The sequence below is a fragment of the Pleurodeles waltl genome, chromosome 4_1 (assembly GCF_031143425.1).
Source record: "Pleurodeles waltl isolate 20211129_DDA chromosome 4_1, aPleWal1.hap1.20221129, whole genome shotgun sequence".
Classification (NCBI taxonomy): domain Eukaryota; kingdom Metazoa; phylum Chordata; class Amphibia; order Caudata; family Salamandridae; genus Pleurodeles; species Pleurodeles waltl.
Window position 1 is genome coordinate 490,102,361 of NC_090442.1, and position 23,714 is coordinate 490,126,074.

At 47.7% G+C, this 23,714-nt stretch overlaps 1 protein-coding gene across 3 annotated transcripts in view; it reads right to left on the reverse strand.

The window, feature by feature from the left end:
• SYT1 (synaptotagmin 1) overlaps positions 1 to 22,914 on the reverse strand; it is a 3,823,670-nt gene extending 3,800,756 nt beyond the window's left edge. For all 3 annotated transcript variants that reach the window (XM_069228780.1, XM_069228783.1, XM_069228779.1), the window contains exon 1: positions 22,602 to 22,914. The gene's annotated coding sequence lies outside the window, so the exon portion shown is untranslated. The remainder of the gene's footprint in view (positions 1 to 22,601) is intronic.
• Between the last annotated feature and the right edge of the window lie 800 nt (positions 22,915 to 23,714).

Genomic DNA, 23,714 nt, shown 5'->3' on the forward strand with positions numbered 1-23,714 from the left:
ATATTCTCTGTTATCAGTGGGGCTGCATCTGTGTCTACACTACAGGAGTATTTGGCACATTAGGCCCACTCTGCACCGCATTCGGTGTCAGGTCAGCATTAAACTGCACCGGACTCACTGTCCCATTAACCTGTGTCATGGCTGACAGATCAGCACTGGTACTCAGACCACTCTCGCGTACTGTATATGGTGGTGGTCGATCCCTCAGTATCTGTGTAAGGAACTCATCATCGTCCGATTCTTCCTCTACTCTTGAAGACCTTTTAGCTCCCTTACTTTCAGATGGACTTCTATTAGACTTCCTAGTTGCTTTGCTTCCTTTCTTCTCATCCTCCTGCATAATTGCTGGAAAAACTTAATTCCCTGCAAAGTCTCTGTTCTCCATACCATAGTCTTTTCTGCCTTTCTTATTCTTCCCTCAAATTTCAATTGCTGTTGCTGTCTGGCTACTAGTTACCAGACCGCTAATGTCTCAAACTGTGCTGGTCTCGGAAGGGGCTTCGATTCATATAGCGCCATACGTAAATGCACCAAAACCCTCAAATTGAACGTCCCATTTTTAGGAAACACTAAGGGGGTCATTCTGACCCTGGCGGTCAGTGTTAAAGCGGCGGCCAACCCGCCAACAGGCTGGCGGTCCAAAAAATGGAATTCTGACCCTGGCGGGAACCGCCAACACAGGCCGCCGCTTTAACACTCCGACCGCCACGGCGGCACAAATAAACAGCGCGGCAGTCACCGCCAACAGCCAGGCGGCAGACAATGTACCGCCCACCCTATCACGACTCACCAATCCGCCACCTTTTCCAGGGCGGGAGCCCCGCCGATAAAAACACGGCGGAAACAGACATTTCCAACGGAAAACGCTTACCTCGACACACTCCACGCGGAATCGGGACAGCATGGAACCGGAACTCCACATCCTCCCAGCCATTGCCTTCCTGCTCTTCTTCCAGGATCACGAACGTCGCCGCAGACGACGACGGTGAGTACTGCACCTACGACACAGGGAAGGGGGGAGGGGGGAGGAGGAAAGGTTACGGGCACACACATACGCCACACACCCACCCCCCACCCTCACCCCCACCGAAATACCTACACACCAATGCAGATTAAAAAGTCAGAGTGACACCCCCAAACCCCCAAAACAAAAAAGCAAAGACAAAAGGCAATGATTGTAAAAATAGAACTATATTATAGCAATAATTAAGTATAGCGAACTTAGCAATATATAAAGAATTATTACACATCTAGAACTATATATATATACAAGTAGCAAAAGTCCGGCACAGTTTTGCAAAGTTCAAATGTCCGTGGGCCAATGTGCAGCAACACATGGGCAAAGCCCACACACGAGATCGAGTCCATTGGAGAGAACACTGCTGGGGCATCACAAAAATAAAATACTGGCACCTCAGGGGGAAGGGAAAGGGGGGCACCTCAGCCACATGAGTCCACGACGCCAGATCCACGAAGAGCCTCCATGCCCACTGTGCCATCCTGGGGAGTGCAAAGCCACAGTCTCTCAAGTCTCTACAGTGGGTGGATTGCCCACTGTGCCATCCTGGGGAGTGCAAAGCCACAGTCTCTCAAGTCTCTACAGTGGGTGGATTGCCCACTGTGCCATCCTGGGGAGTGCAAAGCCACAGTCTCTCAAGTCTCTACAGTGGGTGGATTGCCCACTGTTCCATCCTGGGGGGTGCAAAGCCACAGTCCATCAGGTGGATTACAGAGTCCACTGGTCATGGAGGAGGCATGGTGGGCAGAGTGCCTCGTGAAGCCCTGGCCGACACAGAACCAGGCCTGCCAATGGGCCAGCGGTGCTTGACAAGAGGGCCCAGCAGAGCGGTGCTTGAGATGAGGGCCCAGCGGAGCGGTGCTTGACAGGAGGGCCCAGCGGAGCGGTGCTTGACAGGAGGGCCCAGCGGAGCGGTGCTTGACAGGAGGGCCCAGCGGAGCGGTGCTTGAGATGAGGGCCCAGCAGAGCGGTGCTTGACAGGAGGGCCCTGTTCAGCGGTGCCTGTCTTGGCGGGGCCCTGTTCAGCGGTGCTCCTCACGGCGGGGCCCTGTTCAGCGGTGCTCCTCACGGCGGGGCCCTGTTCAGCGGTGCCTGTCTTGGCGGGGCCCTGTTCAGCGGTGCTCCTCACGGCGGGGCCCTGTTCAGCGGTGCTCCTCACGGCGGGGCCCTGTTCAGCGGTGCTTCTCACGGCGGGGCCCTGTTCAGCGGTGCTCCTCACGGCGGGGCCCTGTTCAGCGGTGCTCCTCACGGCGGGGCCCTGTTCAGCGGTGCCTGTCTTGTGTTTCGAGTGAACCACACCTGGCCAATACTTCCCGCTCAGTCAGCATCGGACCTTTCCGTTGCGGGGCCCTCCTGTGATGGAGTCCTGGGGCCCTGGGTCTCCTCCGATACCCCCAGAATGGGGCTGGTGGGGCCCTCATGGCCAGGTCGGCTTCTCCCTGCCTTTTGCGCTTTGCTGCCCTTGCCCTCCTTGGCAGACTCTCCGTTGCCCTTGGCTCCCTTACCCGATGTGGCAGGTGACGGTGCAAGGCTACCCTCCTTGGGGGCAGGCGTATCAGGCCTGTCGCGCCTGCCCTTCAGTTTTTTGCTCCTCTTCCCAGGGGGGGGGCTGGCTGTGCCTTTGCTGCTGGCCGATGTCCCTGCCCAAGGGAAGGGCGGACTCCAAAAACCAGGCACGACGTTCTTGGGAGTTGCTGGGCTGGTTGTGGCTGAGGTGTTTTTGGAACTCTTACGAGATGGAGGGGGTGGGTCAGGTGAGGAAAAGAGGTCCAGTTTATAGAGGATTAGTTTTTTAGGAGCCATGGGAAGGGTAGCTGGAGTGGGTATGGGAGTGGAGGAAGAGGATGTGGTTGTAGGAGAGGCAAGTCTGGTGTCTTTGGGTGCAGGTGCTTGGGCTGGAGGCTGACGTGAGGTGGGTGCCTGCCTGCGTTTGTGTGGTTTGGAAGCGGGGGTGACAGACACACTGGGAGAGGACACAGGGGACGTGTAAATGGCAGAGGGGGTGGTGACTGCACATGTGCGGACTGGTGTGGAGGGTGTGCTGGTGATGGGTGTACTGGCTGATGGTGGTGTGCATGCAGGTGTGAGTGTAGACGTCACAGGGAGGGAGGAGGGAGACGAGGAGGTGGGGGACACAGAGGAGGTAGTGGCTGTTGGCATGTCTGCATCTGTATGTTGCTTGTGTGAATGCTTGTGTGTTCTGTGGTGCTTATGTCTGGATGAGCTTCCCTTGGGTGTTGAGGTGTGTGCAGGCTGGTCTGTAGGTGTGGATGGGATAGGCAGAGGAACAGGGGAGTGGGACTGGGTGGAGGGAGTTAGAAGAGGGAGGCTGGAGACAGGGACAATCGCTGCCGTCAGTGCTGAGGCCAGAGCGTTGAACGATCGCTGATGGGCAGCCTGACCCGAATGAAGGCCCTCCAGGTATGCATTGCTTTGATGCACCTCCCTCTCCACACCCTGGATGGCATACAAAAGGGTAGACTGCCCAACAATGATGGTCCTCAGGAGGTCAATGACCTCCTCACTGAGGGCCGCAGGGGTGACTGGGGCAGGGCCTGAGGTGCCTGGGGTGAAGGAGATGGCTGCCTTCCTGGCCGTGCGGGCACGGGCCGAAGGCCGAGGGGCTGCTGGGAGGGCGGAGCTGGTGCGCTGAGTGGCGGCTGTACCTGTAGTATCGGTGGGCACGGATGTTGCCGCCACCGCAAGGGAGCTCCCATCCGAGGACGTGTCGGTGTCACTGACGTCTGCACTGGTCCCCGTGGTGGAGCCCCCCTCGCCCTACGTCTCACTGGTCATGTCGGAGTCCGTTGCATGGCCCTCCGGGGCCATGTGAGATGCAGCTCCCTCTTGCGCCGATGCCACTTCTCCTCCGCCTGATGATGCTAATGCACACATTCACAGAAAAACAAAGTAAATGGGGGGGGGGTGGAGAAATAAAGACAAGTTGAGTGCATGCATTGGGGACACCGTTGGCGGAGAGGACAGACACAGAAGCCCCCTGCACTACGCTGCGCACTTGGGGTACACTACTCATTCACTGGGACATGCCCTACAAGCCTATGGGCGACAACTGCCCACACAGAATACACAGGTCCATGAATAGCGTTACTAGGCACCCTACAGAGGTGGGGGGCGGGGGCACAGGACCATACCTCACGGAGGGGCCTAGCCTACAGAAATCGCCCTGGCCTAGGGATACCCACAGCCCTCCTCCCCCACCCAGGCACCTCAACTGCGCGCAAATATAGCTGAATGTGCTGGTACTCACCCCCTTGTGTCTGCTGTGATGTCCTCAAGCGCCCATCTAAATCGGGGTAGGCCACCGCCAGGATCTGGGACATCGGGGGGGTCAAGGTACGACTGGCACCCCTCCTAGGTTGGGAGGCCATCCCCAGCAGAGCCTCGGCGGTCTTCCTGCTCCCGCGGCGGATGTCCTCCCACCTCTTGCGGCAGTGGGTGCCCAGTCTGTTGTGGACCCCCAGGGCCCGGACGTCCTTGGCGATGGCACGCCAAATATTGATCTTCTGATGGGCGCTGACCTATGTGACATGTACAGGGGGGGAAAAGAAACATCATCACTTTTCTGCATGCTGGATGTGAGTGGCCCCCCCTCCCCAAACTTGCCATGTGGCACATGCTCTCATCTGTCGTGCCATGCATTCGTAATTCGCTCCCCTCCCCTCCATCGTACATCCACCCCACTCATCACAGGCATTGCACACTTTGCATTGGCCCCCGTGTACTCACCTGTTGGTCTGGAGGACCGTAGAGTAGCGCATACTGGGGGAGGACCCCGTCCACGAGCTTCTCCAACTCTTCAGAATTGAAGGCGGGGGCCCTTTCCCCAGTCGCAGCAGCCATTGTCACTTCCAGACCGAGGTCACAGCAGCACTTGCAGTATAGGTCCTCTCCTGTGGATGTTCAGGTCTCGTGGGATTAAGCAGAGAGAAAATGGCGGTCGCGACCGCGGCGGTGCGTACCGCGACCGCCGGCGCACATCGTCATTGGCTCCTGAAACCCATAGGGTTCAATGTTAACCAATGCTGCTTTGCGCCGTGGTCTTCGACCGCCTACCGCCACGGCGTGCCACGCCAGCGCAATGACCTCACTTCACATTGTCACACTTCACAGGTCAGGCAGCCGCCATTTCAAGGGCCCACATGGCTTAATTCCTACTGCGTCACACATGGCTAGGCTTTGCATCGACACTCATACAAGCTATTCAATCCAGAGAGATTCGTGTACTGTGCAGGCTGTGGGAACTTACCTGTGGGTTGATTGACTCTGTGCTCCATGTTGTCCTTCCTAGGCACCGTCCGCTGGGACTTGCGAGGAGACGGAGGAATGTTCCCGTATACAGACCGCTGGTGGACCTGTCGACAATGGAAGAACGACATGTCATACTCACCTACAGACTCAACAGTGCCACTATACAGGAACTGTGTGCCCAGCTGGAGCCAGACCTGATGTCACCCATCCGCCAACCCACAGGGATTCCGCCTCTAGTGCAGGTGCTGTCAGTACTCCATTTTTTGGCTAGTGGATCATTTCAAATTACGGTGGCCATTTCATCTGGGATGTCTCAGCCTATGTTTTCAAGGGTATTGTCCAGAGTGTTTTCTGCCCTGATGAAATACATGCGGAGCTACATCATTTTCCCTGAGGTGGGTGACTTGCCTACAGTGAAGGGTGATTTCTATGCCCTTGGACACATTCCCAATATCATTGGTGCCATTGATGGTACCCATGTGGCTTTGGTCCCCCCAAAAGACAATGAACAGGTGTACAGGAACCGAAAAAGTTATCATTCGATGAATGTCCAGGTGGTCTGTTTGGCTGACCAGTACATCTCCCATTTAAATGCCAAGTTCCCAGGTCAGTGCATGACGCGTACGTCATGCGAAATAGCAGCATCCCTTATGTGATGGAACAGCTACAGAGACAGCGTGTGTGGCTAATTGGTGACTCTGGTTACCCCAACCTGCCTTGGCTATTGACCCCAGTGAGGAATCCCAGGACAAGGGCAGAGGAACGGTACAATGAGGCCCATGGGCGTACTAGGAGGGTGATCGAGCGGACCTTCGGCCTCCTGAAGGCCAGGTTTAGGTGCCTGCATATGACAGGTGGATCCCTAATGTACTCACCAAAGAAGGTGTGTCATATCATCGTGGCCTGCTGCATGCTTCACAACCTGGCTTTGCGACGCCAGGTGCCTTTCCTGCAGGAGGATGGTCCAGATGGTGGTGTTGTGGCCGCTGTGGAGCCTGCGGAGAGTGAAGAGGAGGAAGATGAAGAGGACGACACAGACAACAGGGACAGAGTGATACTGCAGTATTTCCAGTAACACACAGGTAAGAATCTACTCCTGCATTTTATTATATCTGTAACAGTACTGGCTCTCTACTGTCTGACCTTTCACCCCAATGTATGGTAACTTAGTTGTGAATTTGCCTTCCTATTTCAGTGATCTGGTCCCCACGGAGTGCCCTCTGGTTTATTTCCCCATGGACTACTGCTGTGTGACACTGGTATGTTGTCATCACAATGTATTTGGACATTTTTGGTTGGTTATATCGAATACATTTCGTTAAAAAAAAAAATAGCAAACTCCAGATGTTTTTTGTGCAATAATTGTGTTTATTGAAGTGCAAAAATTGGTGTATAGTTCAAAAAGGGTGATGGGTGATGGTGGAGGCATGTCCATGGCAGAGTCCAGACTCTCGTTCGCACAGGTGCATTGTCCATATGCCTGTGGAAGGTGGAGCAGGGGCAGTTCAAGGTTGGACAGGGTGAACAAGTGGGACAGTAGGATGACATCCTGGGAGGATCCGTGCATGGCGGGGGTCTTGACATCCTACTCTGTCTTCTTCCTAGCTCTCAGGCCTTTCTTGCGGGGTGGTTCATGTTCTGCAGGGGGTGGGGTCCGGGTGGCCCGTTGCTGTTGTGTCGGGGCCTCCTGACCACTAGCGCCGGCGGAGGTGGTGGGCTGTTCTTCCTCCATGCTAGTGGCAGGGGCCCTTTGGGGGGCCACATGGTCCCGCAATGTGGTGACAATCTGGTTGAGTGCCACCACGATTGTACCCATTGCGGAACTGATGCTGCGCAGTTCTTCCCGGAACCCCATGTACTGGCCCTCCTGCATGGCCTGGATCTCCTGGAACCTGGCCAGGACCGTCGCCATCGTCTCTTGGGAGTGGTGGTATGCTCCCATGATGGTGGTGAGGGCCTCTTGGAAAGTGGGTTCCCTAGGCCTGTCCTCCCTCTGTCGCACAGCAGCCCTCCCAGTTCCCCTTTGTTCCTGGGCCTCTGTCCCCTGGACGGTGTGCCCACTACCACTGCCCCCAGGTCCCTGTTGTTGTTGGGGTGGTGGGTTGCCCTGGGTGCCCTGTAGTGGTAGACACACCGCTGCTTGACCTGTCCTGGAGACAGAGGCATGGGCCCGCTGGGTGGGTGCTGTGGTTTCCAGAGGGGGGTAGGTCTGCTGTGGCCTGTGGCTGCCTGAGGGGAACCGACTGTCTAGAGGTCCCCGATGGTCCGGGCTGGTCATCAGGTTCTAGGTCGACAGAGCTGCTGTCATCACTGGGGGCCTGTTCTGGGGTGTGGGATGGACATTTCTGGACCCTCCGGGCCGGTGTGTTGGCGTTCGGGCCCTGCAGGGATAAAAGAGTATGGTTATTGCTTCTGTGTGTGCCATGGCGTGCGATTTGTGGGTGCCCTTGTCCCCCAGTGCTGGCATTCCCTTGTGGGAGGAGTTGTGAGGGTGGTTTGGGGGGGGGGATGGGTCTGTGCAGTGGTCATGCTTAGGTGATGGGTGTCCATGATTTGTGTTGGCATTCAGGGGTTGGTGTTGGTTTGGGTGGGTTGTGCTGGTGAGACATTAGCAGGGAGGATATGTGCTGGGGGGTTGGGGGTGAGGGTGGGGGTGTGGGTTGGCATGCTGGTGGTTGGGGGGGGTGAAGTAGTTGAGATTAGACTTACCAGAGTCCATTCCTCTGCCTACTCCAGCGAGGCCCTCAGGATGCAGGATGTTCAAGACCTCTTGCTCCCATGCTGTGAATTCGGGTGGAGTGGGTGGGGGTCCGCCGCCAGTCTTCTGCACAGCGATTTTGTGTCTTGACACCATCGTCCGCACCTTCGCCCGTAGGTCGTTCCAGCGCTTTCGGATGTCTTCCCGATTTCTGGGATGCTGTCCCACAGCGTTGACCCTGTCGACGATCCTTTGCCATAGCTCCGCCTTCCTGGCTATTGTGGTGTGCTGCACTTGTGTGCCGAAGAGCTGGGGCTCTACCCTAGTTATTTCCTCCACCATGACCCTGAGTTCTTGGTCCGAGAACCTGGGGTGTCTTTGGGGTGCCATGGGGTGGTGTGGGGTGGTGTTTGTGGTGATGAGTGTAGTGGTGTGTGGTGTTTTGTGCGTAGATGTAGTGTGGGGGATGATGTCGGGTTCCTGTGTGTGTTGTGGTTTGCGTTCCCTGTGCTCTCTCTCTGTGTATTGCGCCTTGTCTCTGAATTTCGATTTGTGGGTGATGTGGGTGTGTGTTTTATATTGTATTGATTGTGTGGGAGTGGTGTTTGTATGTGTATCAGGTGTGTGTATTTGTAATTGTCCAATGTGGCTGAGTTTTCAATGTGTGTGTGTATTTTGACCGCGGCGGTGTGTACCGCCAATGGGATACCGCGGTTGAAAGACCGCCGCGTGGATTCGTGGGTCGTAATGGCATGGGCGTATTTCTGTTGGCGTGACGGTGGAGGTTTGGTCATCTCCAGTTTATCGCTGACCGCTGATGTGGCGGCCTTCAGTGGAGGTCCGGTTTTTGGCGGTTTGGCAGTTGTGGGTCAGAATGACCCTGGCGGGTTACCGTGGCCGCGGCGGTGTTATGGCGGTCTTCTGACCGGCGGTAACTGCCTTTTACCGCCAGGGTCAGAATGACCCCCTAAGTTTCCATCTTTCTCTGTCAATTTGCACCATTGCTTTAGCCAAAGACATGGCGTGACACCTCTCTCTTCTATTACAGTGTAAGCCAGTGTATTCTCTGGTGGGGTAGGCTCACCTACACTGGCTGTAATATACGGATCCCCCATTAGGGCACTTCTTAATGCTTTGAAAATCTTCATCTTCTCTACCTTTTGTTTATTCAAACTCAAATCAGGAAATTACTTCTAATCCCAAGATTCCTTTCACCCATGTTCTCAACCAATTGACTCTCACGGACGGCTGCCAATCCATTCATGACCCTTCTCACTAACCAACCTATCCCAAAGCGGCTCCAAAAGACGTCACACTCACACGTACTGCGGCTGACAAAGTCTTATGGCTCGTCCTTGTAAACTCCAATCCACTTAAAACTAATGCAAAATATTGCGAGCACTAATCAACCCCCCCCCCAAAAAAAAATTAAAAAAAACAAACAAAAAAAAACACACCTTTCCTGTAGTTAACCAGCAGATAACACAATCGCTTCAGAAACCTTAGGGATTTTAACTGATGGCTCCTTCTGCACTTACAGCTATTCCTCTTTCTCGGTCTCCCAGATTTGCAAGCAAAATTCGCCCCGCAAATTTTACTCTCAACTGATCAAAGGGTCTGTCCTGGTGCATATAGGATTCACCAAATCTCCGTTGAAATTTCCTCACGCCCACTTTAACTCACCCACTGACTTGTTGACCATGCCTGTTCAACCTACTAAACCAGACAAATTACAACGTGTAACCAAGTGTCTCATAGACTTTTCAATATACTCCGGAGTCTTAGACCACGCAGGGTCCGTACATCAACAACCACGTGGCCAATTTTTTTGCACAAAGTGCCACACACATATGAAGTTTGATGACTTCCCTATTTTCACACTGCGCAGTACGCACACTCCTACTGTAACTTAATTTGTAGTACGCAGACTCCCTAAGATCCTCACAAACCTCACAATTCACCTGAGATTTGCATAAGCTGTGCAAGCAAAATCTATTTCACTCACTCTATCACTAGAACGCCGAGAAAATCCTCAAACGATCATTAGCAGGATCCGGGATCTGGGAAAGTCATTTCTGGCTAAAGAGAACATTATTTTCTGTCCAATTATCATTACTGAAAAACAAAATCCAAATCTCAATAATAATGAACTCTCAAAAGGACCAGCTTCAAACTGCTGCCATAACTGGGAGCACCTGTCACTATATACTGCACGTCTATGGTAGGCTCCTAAGGAGAAGAACCATCGGCCTCTTACCGTCTCCGTTATCACTCTGTACGGGACACCTATGGCAAGCTCTAAAGGAGACAAGCCATCCTCTGCTACCATAACTGTTAGCCCATCAGACCTAAATAAGTATACTTACAAGAGGACACGAATAGGTCGATGAACCTTTTGACTCGCAATTAAGAAGTTCTTACCATAGCTCCAGTACATAATCAATACACAATAATCAACAATCAGTAGTAATCAATGGAGTCAGTAAATGTCACGCACCATGACCTTTCAGCCGTGAATAACCACACCTTTAGTAAAAGTTTAGTAAGTTTATTTCCGTATATTAACTATGCTAAGGTCTTGTAGATTAATCTCAAAATCAAGTGAAACAAACACAAAAACAGCACTGGTTGTCCAAAGCGGCCGAAGAAATGTAATCTAATCAAGGCTTGAACCACAACACATTCTAGAGTTACAGTGCAAATCAATAACAGAGTCAACTGCGTTTATAAAATGATATACATGAAGTTAAGCAGAGAAATCCATCAAGTATCTGTCTTTTCCGTCATCAGTCAGAGTCCTCAACTAACATCTGATTAGCATCAGCATGTTGGGCTTCATGCAAAACAATTTAGTAACACAAGTTTGGAAAACATGTAGCTACGAATCTATAAAAACAGCACAGTTGGTACCTAGAAAGAAAAAGCAAAAATGCATAATAATCACATTTCGATTTTTTACCTATCCTCGGTATGGGTCAGGAAAGCAGAATCAGTCTTCGTCCTCAGGTCATCAGTCAATCAGCAAAGCATCAGGCTCTCAGTCAGTGAATATGAGCCCAATGTCAGAACAAAGGTCTCTCTCCTAAAATCTCGAATCTCTCCTAATATTCTTCTTCTCTCAAAATCTGAATAAGTCTGAAGCCTTTTCCCTCTGCAGCGTTGTTATATCAAAGTCACCTAAACTATCCCCTAATTCCCTATTGGTCAGTTAATCGTACGTTCATATTTTGTCCAATAATGTTTCTATACCAAATCTGCGAATTCTAATATTTCACCATTCACATACAGTTGATTGGTCCACTTTACGATGTTCTCATCATCCGGCTTGTCAGGTAACGATATTGTTGCAGATTCCACTCCAGTCAGTATCTTCATTGTTCTTGTCCTGGGAAAGACAGTCTCACACATATTACACATAAAACGTTACATTAGCAGGACCATCATCTTCTAGCAGTCGGTTCTCATGAAAAGCTTCCGTTAAGCACTTTTAACAAGACAATGGACATTTCATAGTTTAATTCACTCAGGCCAGCATTTCTATTAAACGTTAAGAAATACAGCTTCTGCATGAGGCCTGGCAAAACAGGCCAAGACACTTGCAAAGTTGAGGCCTACAATTAATAAGCTAAAGCATACTTCATAACCCTTAATATGACATATTACTGCATTAATCTGTTACTTTTCAGCATTTCATATGTATTAATTAGTACATTTCGTTAACATTGGTGGCCATTCTTCGAGGTCAAATATTCCACGTGCGTTATTTTTCTACGTTATTCATTTCCTTTATAAATTCATTATTCAAAATATATAAAGCACTCATTAATAAACTTTATTAAAGACACCTGCGCTAGCAGTGGGCTTCTGATCGCTATAACCATTTTGGAGCACCCCATCTGAGCAGACTAATGGTTCCAAATGCCTGGAAATAAAAACAGACACTGGTTGTACCATGGCCCCAACCAACAAAGGTAGGTGGTTAATTAGGAGAAGCTCCACCATATCCATTGCATTAAGGAGGCCTGCATCACAAAGAGCTTTGAACAATTATGTTGCATTCACTGGGTAACACATGACAAGATTTGATAGCGATGGAACCTGCAGTGTTTGAACCACCAGTATGCAGATTCAACCATCCTTCATCTAAGTAAGAAACCATTTGAATCCACGGATGCTAATTGGCTTAGTGAGAGAGAGATAATATAGATGTCGGACAGTTCCGTGCTCAAACAGAGATCTTGTTTTTACACTGGAATGAGTGAAGGCATAGCTACTCAATGAATTAAACTTGATACAAATGACAAGTCTGAGCTCTGACAGATGGGCAACCATTATGGCCAAATTCAAAAGGTTCAACGCTACAGACAAACCCAATGAGGCAGCAGCAATGCCTCCACTCTCACCAGCCACTGAAGCAAGCTCATTTATGAGGGCAAGGAAACTGACTCTATTGGACGGATACAGACTTGACAAACAATGCTGTATTTGCTTTGTCACTGTGGGTTTAAAAATATTCTATGTATAATGCAATTTTGCAATTGATAAAAATTACAGTTTTTTTCCATATTTACTGAAGACTTTTCTAAATGGAGAATGATACTACCACACTCTTGGAAGAAGTCTTGCTAGCCAGTAAGATGCTAATAAGCATTTAAAGTACTGTGGGCACAACTTTCCGGATTTGTCTCAGGATATATCCCAGACAGATAATATGGGGAAATTCTAAGCATTCTTTACTTTCATTAAAGCCAAGTTATTTATGAGTGAAACAGAAGTAAATCTGGCTTGTCGTCTGGTGTTTATTGACCTTTAAAAGTCACCTATAGGGAAGTTGATCCAAATGAAAGGCAGCCAGCATGTGCCACTGTGTCCAGTGCTTTTATAACCTACTTACGAATGTTTTAAATTTAAATTGTGCCTGGATTATAACACTGCTTGAGGTGAGTAGATAGAATGGATCTCTCCGAGTCGGTGAATTTCTGAAACATGCATAACCCTTCCTTGGAAGTATCTGAAGCCAACTGGATCCAGGAAGCAGACTAAATTAAAATCAGCATCTATCACTTCTTTATATGGATGTCATTTAGGGGTTGCAAGGGTCCCAGCTGCAATCCCTGGCTTGCCCTTTGCTACCCCTGGTACTGCCCTCAGAGGTGGCAAATTCAGTAACGGCTCATTCAGTTGGGGTTCCACTCTCTGTTTTCTGTCAATTTTTTAATCACACTAATAAAGAATAATTAAATATGATTCATTAGAAGTGTAACAGACATGGAGTACAATTAGCTGGAATATTCCCTTCCATGGCAGCGGAGGTGAGTAAAAATGCTTTAAAATATAGGTTATGTGCATTCTTGTGGGCGAGAGTGTGTTTATGTGAGAGAGACTGTAACTGTGAATCTGTGCATATGTGTACGTGTGAGTGAAAGTGGAGGTCAAAGGGGGTGTGATGTCACTTTCCCTACCCCTGGCATTTTGGTGAATTGATGTCCATGCTTTTTTAGCCTCATTAATTAAAACATCTTACTTCACTGGAAGTACACTGAAGATTGGCATTCCAAATGTCTAATTTGTGAGTATATTTCCCATTAGTAAGTGAGCAAAATACCAGGGATTATGGACTCCTGAATTGTGGCAGCACCTTGTTGTCAGAGTTAAACACCTTTGTCCAAGTAGGGGCCACAATCCTAGTCAGGGTAAGTCACAACACAACTAAAATTATCCTATGCTCACACTCTGGTAACTTGGCACAGAGCAGGCAGGCTTAACTTAGAAGGCAATGTGTAAAAGTATTTGTGCAATAACTCATACATTAACAGTGAAAACACCACAAAAATACACCACACAGGTGTAAAACAATAGATAACATTTATCTGAATAACATAAGATCACAACAATGGAAATCCAATGTACATAAGCAAAGTTATGAATGTTTAAAGATTAATTCTCACTAAAGCACTTAGAAACACAATAGCTCCAACTGGGGGTATCACAGCGTTGTTGACAGAGCCTTTCCCAATAATCCAACACTACAGGCGCTGGTTACGGAGTCGCATGGACCCCCAGGCAGAATACCTCTTGAAACTGAAGAAGCAAAGATGCTGCACAGACTTGGTGAGATGAGGCGTTGCTGGGGACAGTGCGGCGTCAGTGCCTTACGGCATCCGGGGAGATGAGGTGTCGGTTCCACACTGTGAGGCGTCAGTCCCATCTAGTTGCAGGAGGGAGCTGGTGCAGCATGGGTGGTGATGCGTTGCTTCCTTGTGACCCAGCAGGGTTGATGGATCCATCCGGTTAAGACGTGATGTGCTGACTTTGCAGTGTCACAATGATCCTGCATGATGTCAGTGGTGTCATGGCAACAACGGACTTGCACTGCAGGCCTCAGTTGTTGCGTGCAGGGATGTCCATGGAGCGGGAGCAGGCTGCGGTGTCAGTTCTGGCATCGCTTAAGTCATTCCTGGGGTCACTGAAGTCAGAAAACTAGCAAACAGTTAACTGGTGAAGTTTTTGTTGGCCCTGAGACTTCAGAACAGGAGGCAAGCTCAATCCAAGCCCTTGGATAGTCCTTCCAACAAGATCCGAGGCCAGCAAGGCAGCAGGACAACAAGGAGGGCAGCAGTCCTTCTCAGCAAAGCAGTCCAGATGAGTCCTTTGGGCATCCAGGCAGTTCCTCTGACAGAGTGCAAGTGTAGATCCAGAAGCGTCTGATTCGGTGGGTTCAGACACCCAGTTTAATACCCCAAAATGCCTTTGAAGTGGGGGAGACTTCAAAGAGTGGTTTTGAAGGGCACAAGTTCCCTTTTCAGCCCAGCCCGGTCAGCCAGGATCCCTGTGGGGGGTTATCATTCTTTTGTGTGAGGGCAGGCTGGGTGGCCTTTGAAGTATAAGAGAGGGCCCCTCCAGCCTTCCTGCCCAGAGAGACCCATTCAGCATGCAGATGAATGCAGATGTGACTGGGTGTCCTGTGTTTATGGCTGACTGAGTGGAATGTACAAGGGGAGCTGTCAACCGGCACAGACCAGACATGAAGTGGAGACAGGCTGTAAAGCACAGATGGCAGTAAGTGGATAGAAATGTCCACTTTCTAAAAGTGTAATTTATGAAATAGTAATATTAAATCCAAATCCACCAGTAAGCAGGATTTTCTATTACCATTCTGGAAATATTAAACATGACAGGGCTACTCCTTCCAGATCAAAATCTACCACTTAAAAGTATATGAGGGCAGTTCTCATCCTAATCTAAGAGAGCAGAAGGCCTCCCAGAAGTGGAAACAAATTGGTGAGTTTTTCACTAAAAGGGCATGTATAACACATATGTACATGTTCTGCCTTTTACTTACATAGCACCCTGCCCTGGGGGTTACCTAGGGCCTATTTTAGGGGTGACATTTGTAGTAAAAGGGGGGTTTAAGGCTTGGCAAGTAGTTTTAAATGCCAAGTTGAAGTGGCAGTGAAACTGCACACACAGGCCTTGCAATGGCAGGCCTGAGACATGGTTAAGGGTCTACCTATGTGGGTGGCACAATCAGTGCTGCAGGCCACTTGGTAGCATTTATTTACCCGCCCTGGGCAAATGTAGTGCACTTTACTAGGGTCTTACAAGTAAATTAAATATGCCAGTTGGGTATGAGCCAATGTTACCATATTTTAGGGAGACGGCGCATGCACTTTAGCACTGGTTAGCAGTGGTAAATTATCCAGAGTCCTAAAGTCAGCAAAAATGAGGTCAGAAAAAGAGGAGGAGGAAGGCAAAATGTTTGAAGTGACCCTTCAGAGAGGGCCATTTTCCAACACCTATGTATTTCTTTAGCAATTACTGTTATAGGTCAGTAATATTTCCTAGTTGTTTTTCTCACATGCCCTTCCCATATTTTCTTCCCAACTAACTATCTCCTCCTTCCACTGGTTAGAAATTCTATTAGATGATTTTTCCTTCATAAATATTTTTATCTGCCCATTATATATCTCCTGTATAAGCAGACACCAGGTCTGGGAATAATTTCTTGTGACAATCCTGTGAGCATCTATGACGCTACATCACTACCAGGGCCTGGAACCCTCAATACCAACCCAATAGAGGGCACTCCATCACAGCAAAAAAGGGAAAGAGGAGCTTCCACATTCTTCCTGTCATCATATTGCATGTGTAACATCAACATGTAAAGTTGGATCCTTTGTTGTTTATCTTTTAGCTTAGATAGCCTTATTATGGGGAAATTGTCGGTGCACTTAAAGATGGTGCTCAGTTCTGATTAGACACCCAAGGTTTTACCAACATTCTTCAGTTCTGTCATTGATGTTATCGCTATCTGGAATGAATCACTCTGTCCAGTTTCAACACATACCCAGATATTTCTGCAGTACTTCGATTCTATGGGGTTTCCTTTTCTTATAGGTCGATAAATGAGGGCCTTACAGCAGTAGCAGACAAATCATTATTCGTGATATGCCTCACAATTTGACATACTCTAAGAAACTCTCTAAGCTTAAAATAAATTATGTCTGTCTTTCTCCTCACAAATCAATGTATCTGAATGTTACTACATGGTCACCCCATTGGGGCTTATAGATTTAGGGCTTCTAGGGGCAGTTGTTCCCACAAACTAACATTTAAAACAGAATAATTCTGTGTGTATTTTTGATGTTCGAAGCAAGGAAGAAATTGTGTTATGACTGGTAAAATTTAGGGCTGTCTTGGGGACTGGGGTGGTACAGAGGCCACTAAAGATATTAATCCAGCTTACTTAGGCACCACTTTCTGAGATAGTCTTAACCACTTGATCCTGGCTGGGGATTCAACCAACATCATAGAGCAACCCTAAATTTACAGCTACAAAATTGCTCTGAATACACTTTATATTCTCGGTAGGTGGGATGAGTTTTGGGTTCATTGTCTTCCTGGTCCCAGGAGATACTGGTGGATTCTGATCATTTCAGCTGTTGGCATCTTCTCAGTTACTTTATTTGCCAAACTTCATGGAGCTTCCCTCCAGGTGGTGAGTTATTCACTTTGTGGAACAGATCCTCAACTTCATTTCACTAATTTTTTTCCACTAGTATCATTAGACCTCAGTGGTTCAGATGATCATCTTCCCAGCACCGTAGGACTGGCCACAGTCTCCAGGATAACAGACCTTTTCTTCACAGAAAATGGGTATATCCTCTCCGGAACCTCATAATACATCACCCCAGAGATTAAACTATGAATAATGATTATCTGGCCACTTCTACTTTAAGCCTCTCTCATGTCATGAGTCTCCGATACGTGTAAACTCACCACAATCTCAGAATTGATTATTCACTATTGTGCACCTTCATGGTGGTCCCCAACATGCCAAATATGCTCTTGGGCATCCTAGGATCAGGTGGAGTAGTTGGCAAGTAATTCTAAAGCCACTTCCTGACACACCTCCTGTTGATTTTCTGCAAAGGCATGTGCATCAGTCCTGAGAATAATTTGTAAGAGCTTAGGGAGGGTGTGGGTTGATCGAAAATACAAGCTGTGTTAGACATGGGTCACTTGTCATCCAAAGGATTCTGGAGCTCCAGATAAACCAATATCTACTAGACCAGTTCCTCACTCCCAAAAACCTTGTTATCTACCCATGGCTCTAAATGTGAGATTGTAACATTCCTTTTGGGGGAGGGGGTAAATGACACTACTCTCTGTGAAAACCCTATTTAGGCAGTATGGTAACTGAGTTGACCAGAGAATGGATCATGTCATCAATGACTGTAGGCTCCATGAGTTCACTGGAGGAATGCTCCTAGCAAGTGCAAGTAACAGTTTCTGACAATTTGTCTCTACCTTACTTCATGGACTTGCAGTAAGCTCGCTGATACTCCTGTTAGTGCCTAAGCTATCCCTACTGTCAGAAGTGAAGAAGAAATTGCAGAAACCAAAGATTAACAGCGCACTGTGAGCCTGTGGTAATTTAACCCGTTTGCATTTCTTGCCCATCTGCTTAGCCTTTAGCCGCAAATAAGAGCCAGTTGATGGGTAATGACTGAACAATGGTCAACATGTGCATGATGTCACTGTCGCTACCCCTGGAATTTTGGTGAACTAACATCCATGGCCAACTTTGTCTACTGAAAACAGAAAAGAACAGCAAAGGTAACCAGCTGCTGATGCAATTATCAACTGTAGGAGCAAACAAGCATTTGCAATGTAAATGGATCTTGCGTTTACTGAAGTCAAAGCTATTACTGTTGTAAACTCCTAACCAGACTTATCTTGCCACATAAACTGAAAAGTTCAATAGTTTCACATGGGAGAGCCAACGGCTGCCATGAGCGCAAAATAAACACACAAAAGGAAACAGAAGCTTGCTTGCAGTGAAACGTATTGGCAAAAGTGCAATTACCCATGTAAATGGCAAGAGTTCAATTATCCATGTACCAGTCGATATCATGCAAAGCGCTCGACTAATGCCCATCAAGATCGCGCTGCCTACGAAATAAAGAGAAAAAGTAATCAAGAATCCATACGGAAAACATGGATCCTCGTATGTTTTCAGTAGTTGGCCGGTGCGCTCGAGGAGGGCTAAACACCGGAAAAGGCATGATGTATGCATGCCTTTCACTAATGAAATAAAGAGATTTGTAAAAAGCAAGCCTATGAACCAACCAGACTGATAGGCAGAACATGGGCATGGTTACAGGCCCATAGAGAGATAACAATTGGGACAGAGCGCTTTGTGCTCGACCCTAAAAACAGCTTCTTGCAGATTCAAAAAGAACCGCTCAGCAGAGTTACACTCCTCCAAAAAATGGCACATACATTTGCACAGGAAAGCTCCTTTGCCAGCTATTGTTCGGATATACTCTGTGTCCCTTCACACACAGAACACAGCTCAAAGTGATAGCTCTCCTTTAGTCTCTCAAATATACAACATACACAGGCAAGCAAATGTTAATTTCCTTAGGGAACTTTCCGAATTACTTACACTTATACAGCACACCTTGAATCCATATGTGACAAATCATTCCATAAGAGTTTTCGACCTTCCCTGCCAGGCAGCTAAGTAATACGACATTCATTTTCAGTCATTCACCCGTACAATGCCGTCAGCATAAAATGATTTCACGTCATTCTGTATGCAATGTTTCATCTTACAGCCCTTTTGCGGTTACATGAATTGCATAGCGCAGAGGGTTACATACTCTACCGCTTTGACAGGAAAATGATTTCAGTTTAGCAAAGTCACCGTTTAGAGCTCAAACTCCTCTAAAAATGAGTCTCTTGTTCTATATTTGAGACTGAGTTGAAGTGATCTGTGTTACATTTCAATCTAAAGCGCATTCTATTATTTATTCATAGTAAATTGGATACAAGTTATATGTTATGCGAGTACTGTACCCTCTACAGTCCAAGGCAATATGCAAATAGTGGAGAAATATGAAATATCTAGGATGGGTAATCCAATCGAGGTAACGGGAACACACTGAGAACATTGAAAGAACCATATCCAAGACAAATGATCCCCAGAAAGCCACCCATCACCTCATTGTAGAGGAGAATGTTCCACGTTGAGCGGTTGCACAAAGAAGCTGAGATTCAAAGGGGAAATGTTTCTAAAGCGAAGCAATTCCAGTCAGAGGCAAAGATAACAGTATTGCATCGGACCCGGGCAGGGGGCTGCGAGTGAGTGGCACACTGCGCCTGATATCTTTTATTACCCCACTAGTGACCATGAGGCACCTTCTAGGCTTGTCCACGGCCCCAGGGCACGACAGAACACACCGAATGTACATCCTAGTATCCTACTAGTGCAAAATAAAATGTTTCTAGTCAAGAACGTGTGTTTTTGTCAATAGTTAGATAGTGCATCACCATTCCAATTGCTGTGTGAGATACATACACTATTCTGTGGGTTGTTTTTGAAGCTATCATAGTTTGCCTGCTATGCTTAATTCATGGATTTACCAAGAGTAATCGAAACTATTACTTTTTTAAATCCAATAATATTATTGTCTTTCTGATTATATCCTCATGCTCTTTAAAGGTCATATAAACAAGCTGTAGTGCATGTGCTTGCATAAACCAGAGCATGACCACTTGCAATGTCAATATCAACTGCTAGGTAGTTATTTTTCAAAGGAAGCCTTTCTGAATAACACCACACACTGCCCTACTTCCTGTTGTTTACAGTTGTCTTTCTCGTCTACCTCAATATTGTTCAACATTGACAAGGCAGTCCACTTTTAAAGGTCATATTTAGTCGATCAGCCTGAATACATGTGATGTGTTACATTGAGAACCTTGTGCAAACCTGTTTACAATAAACTTTGCATCCTTCATTAAATTTCGGCAGGTTAAACCGGCTAGAATGTATCAAAAGCAAAAGGTCATGTATTTACTAGAACCTGTATGTTATTCCCCAAAACGTCAGAAAAGTGAATAATGATCTTATTTGATAAATTCTAAACACCTCTATGTCAGATTTTCTTAGATGCAACAATGATCGCATAGAGCAGGGGCCACATGTAATTAGGTCCAAAGTGTATTTAAACTGACATGAATCCTTATATGTACAGAAATTCGTTTCAGAAGAACTCCATCGCACAGGAACAGTACAGCTCACTTTCAATTCCAGCATCAGAAAAGCAACTTTCCATGAACGGTTCAAATACATATACACAAAATGAGGACAGTTGATAATTTTGAGACTTTAAAATGTAGCAAATCCTTAGATGGGGGAGAAAGAGAATATTATAAAGGTGAGACGAATGGAAAATAAACACCTGAAATGGTTGGGGCAAAGCTTCGGGTAAGCCAACCACACCCTTTCCACAAATGTGCTATTAACAAAGCGATGCTTTATCTGCAAAACCAAACACGTGTAGCAGTTTTGTGGTTCTTCTCTTTATGCATAAGGCCATCGAGTGTGGCAATGGGCTATGTTATTTAAGTGCACATTTGCCTATCTAAGCTTTTCTAGTTTGAGTTTTAACTGTGATATTATTTTGCAATATTTCACGGTACACGTTCATAGATTTATACATATAATAATTTGTTTAGCTACATACATACAAATAGCATAAATGAGAAATATATCACAAATAAAGTTGAACAGCTATTCGATTTTTTACTAATCAGTTTAGGTAACTGACAAAATATGCCCACTTTTTATTTTAAAAACATTGAACACAAACACTATTTTACACATGGTACAGACTTAACAACATAGTTGCTTCTCCTACTGGATCAAAATAACCTAGTTGGAATATGTGCGTGTGCATTGCCTCCAAAATACAAGTTTGGTGTCCAGGTGTGAAGGGCGCGTGCTATTTGCTTGGTAACTGTTCAAATTCGGGAAACAGACGCTACTCGCTGTAAATGGTGGAGATGGAGTTAGCAAAGGAGACTGCGAGGTTCAGAAAATCTGATTCACTTGGATCATAACGGGGGTCTGATTCTGAACACAGCACCCTGGTGTTTTCCTCTGTGCTCGCAGAGGACCCGCCTCGGACACGTCTCCAGGCCCCTCACCTGGAGATCTCCCCTAGCACTCGCCATCTGACAGGAATCACTCGGCTGGGTCTGTGGAGTAATGTGGTGGAAGACAGCTCACATCAGCGATGAGTGAATTACAGACTGTCAAACCTGCCACCGAGACATGCTCTGATGAGACTTGTCATGTACTGGGCTTCTGTGGGGAGGGGGGCTCGCACTGCCTGGATATCTCCATTTGCGAAAGCAGTCGTGAGTCTATTCAGCACAAACTGCCCCTCCCTTGCGTTTCTGACACACTTTGGGATTCCTCGTCTAAACTTCTAGAGTTTACAGACCGGTTTGTACTTTTACACGTGGCTTTTTTTATGTTTTGGATACTAGAGATCAGAATGACTGACTACGTGCTGTTATTTATTTACTTTGAAAAGATAACATAATTTTAACGTTCTGCAACTACAGATCACTCGGGAAACAGTAATTAACGCTCCTTTCCGGGCTTGGCGTTTCTCAATTGATGATAACATTATCGACTTTCCCTGGAACCCGCCTTATGCGCAGGGCTGTGGTAAATCAGACGCAGGTGTGGAAAGATCGCCACGCCTTCACGAGAGAGGTTAAGTAGCCGAACTGTGCTTCTCTGGGACGTTTACACCTGTGTTCGCAAGCTGCTTACGGGTGGGGCGGCAGGAACAGCTCCAGTTTCCCGGGTTTGTTCATAAATAGAAGCGATTAGTGTAAGTAATCAGCAGCCTCTGATAATTTGAATTAGTCAAGGGAAAGGGATCCTGCCAACATCAATCTGCTGTATTTTGGCATCTGTAAAGCACACCATTTAATGCACTTCTCTCCAATCAGTATCAATGCACTCACTACTTATATTCTTTCTATTTGTATAGATATTATGTAGGAAGCGTGAAAAGGACCCCTTGCGTACAGTCTGTAAATAAGTACACTGCCCAGGGAGGCGGGGAAGGAGGGGGAGGGACAGCCTACAACCCCACCTAATAATACGGAAATTGGAGGCTCAGTCTGTTCTCGCCGCTGAATAGGAACATGTGCACTCGTAGCCTTGCTCCCCACCCTTCCCCCTCACGATGACATTCAGAAGAGTGCACCACGGGGTACATGGCACATGCAGCAGCGACGCTGCCTTACCTGCCAGTGAGCAGGGCGCCCTTCAGGCTTTCTTCCAGCCTCGGTGACTGGCCAGGAGACCCACTCTCGCGCGTCCTCCTGGTACAGGGAGGCTGCAGAACGCAAGGTGGGCGAGGGATGCCTTTCGCAGGTACTGGGGTTTATATTGTGGCCAGGCTGTGATTTCACTCGGCGCAGGTGGGGCGGGGGTGCTGTCTTCTCCCAGCAAAGGATGCCTTATTTTAAGTTTCGGCGGCTTATGAGAGGGGAGAAGGAGAGGAGACACTGGGCTTTTGGCAGTGAAGCATCACCACACTGCAGCTTCTCAGGAATCCCTCCAGTGAGAAGGCAGGGCATCACCAAGAACTCTCAGTTGATTGGCTGATTACTAGGGATGCTGCCCTGAATATCCAATCTAGCAGCGATAATAAGGTGGACCAGTTCACCCTGCTATGCCCAGCCCAGGCATTACTATCCACGGTGGGCCGAGGCTTGGGGAGAGGGAGATCCCGGCAGATGACAGTCAAGGGCATCCGATGGAGCCCACGGATCAGCCAAGCGGCCTCAGCCAGCGGCTTAAGCCCTGCATAGGAGAACAAGACGGCCGTGACCTGATTGCCCGCATCTGCTCCTTGATCTCTGGCAATCTAAAACATAAGGCAGTTAAATATAAAAGACAAAGGCGCACCGAGGCAGGACGAGTGGAGGGTGAACTGACAGGAACCCAGTCGACCTTCACACAGAAGAGAGTGCTGTACCGCTCACCTGTTTAACACCCTTGTTGTTTATGCCTTACTTTATCAATCTTGAAGTCGCGTGGGCCCTAGAAAAACAAAATCAATAGCTGTGAAAATGTTTCTGTCTAATTGGGACCATCCCCTTTTATAACAGTAGGCACTGACGTTTATAGGTAGAAAAACAGAACAGCTGTCTAGTTGTGTCCATTACTACACAGTTAATGTACGAGTGTGCACTGTATACTCCAAGCTGTCCAGTAGCTTCATGTCATGAGTCACTTTCCGTCAGTGCTGTTCCTTTTTAGTTATCAGAGCTAGGCATGCTGGTATTTGTAGGACTTTTAATATAAAACGCAGCACAAAAGTGTGGATTGAAAAAACTGAATTTTCCTATAGT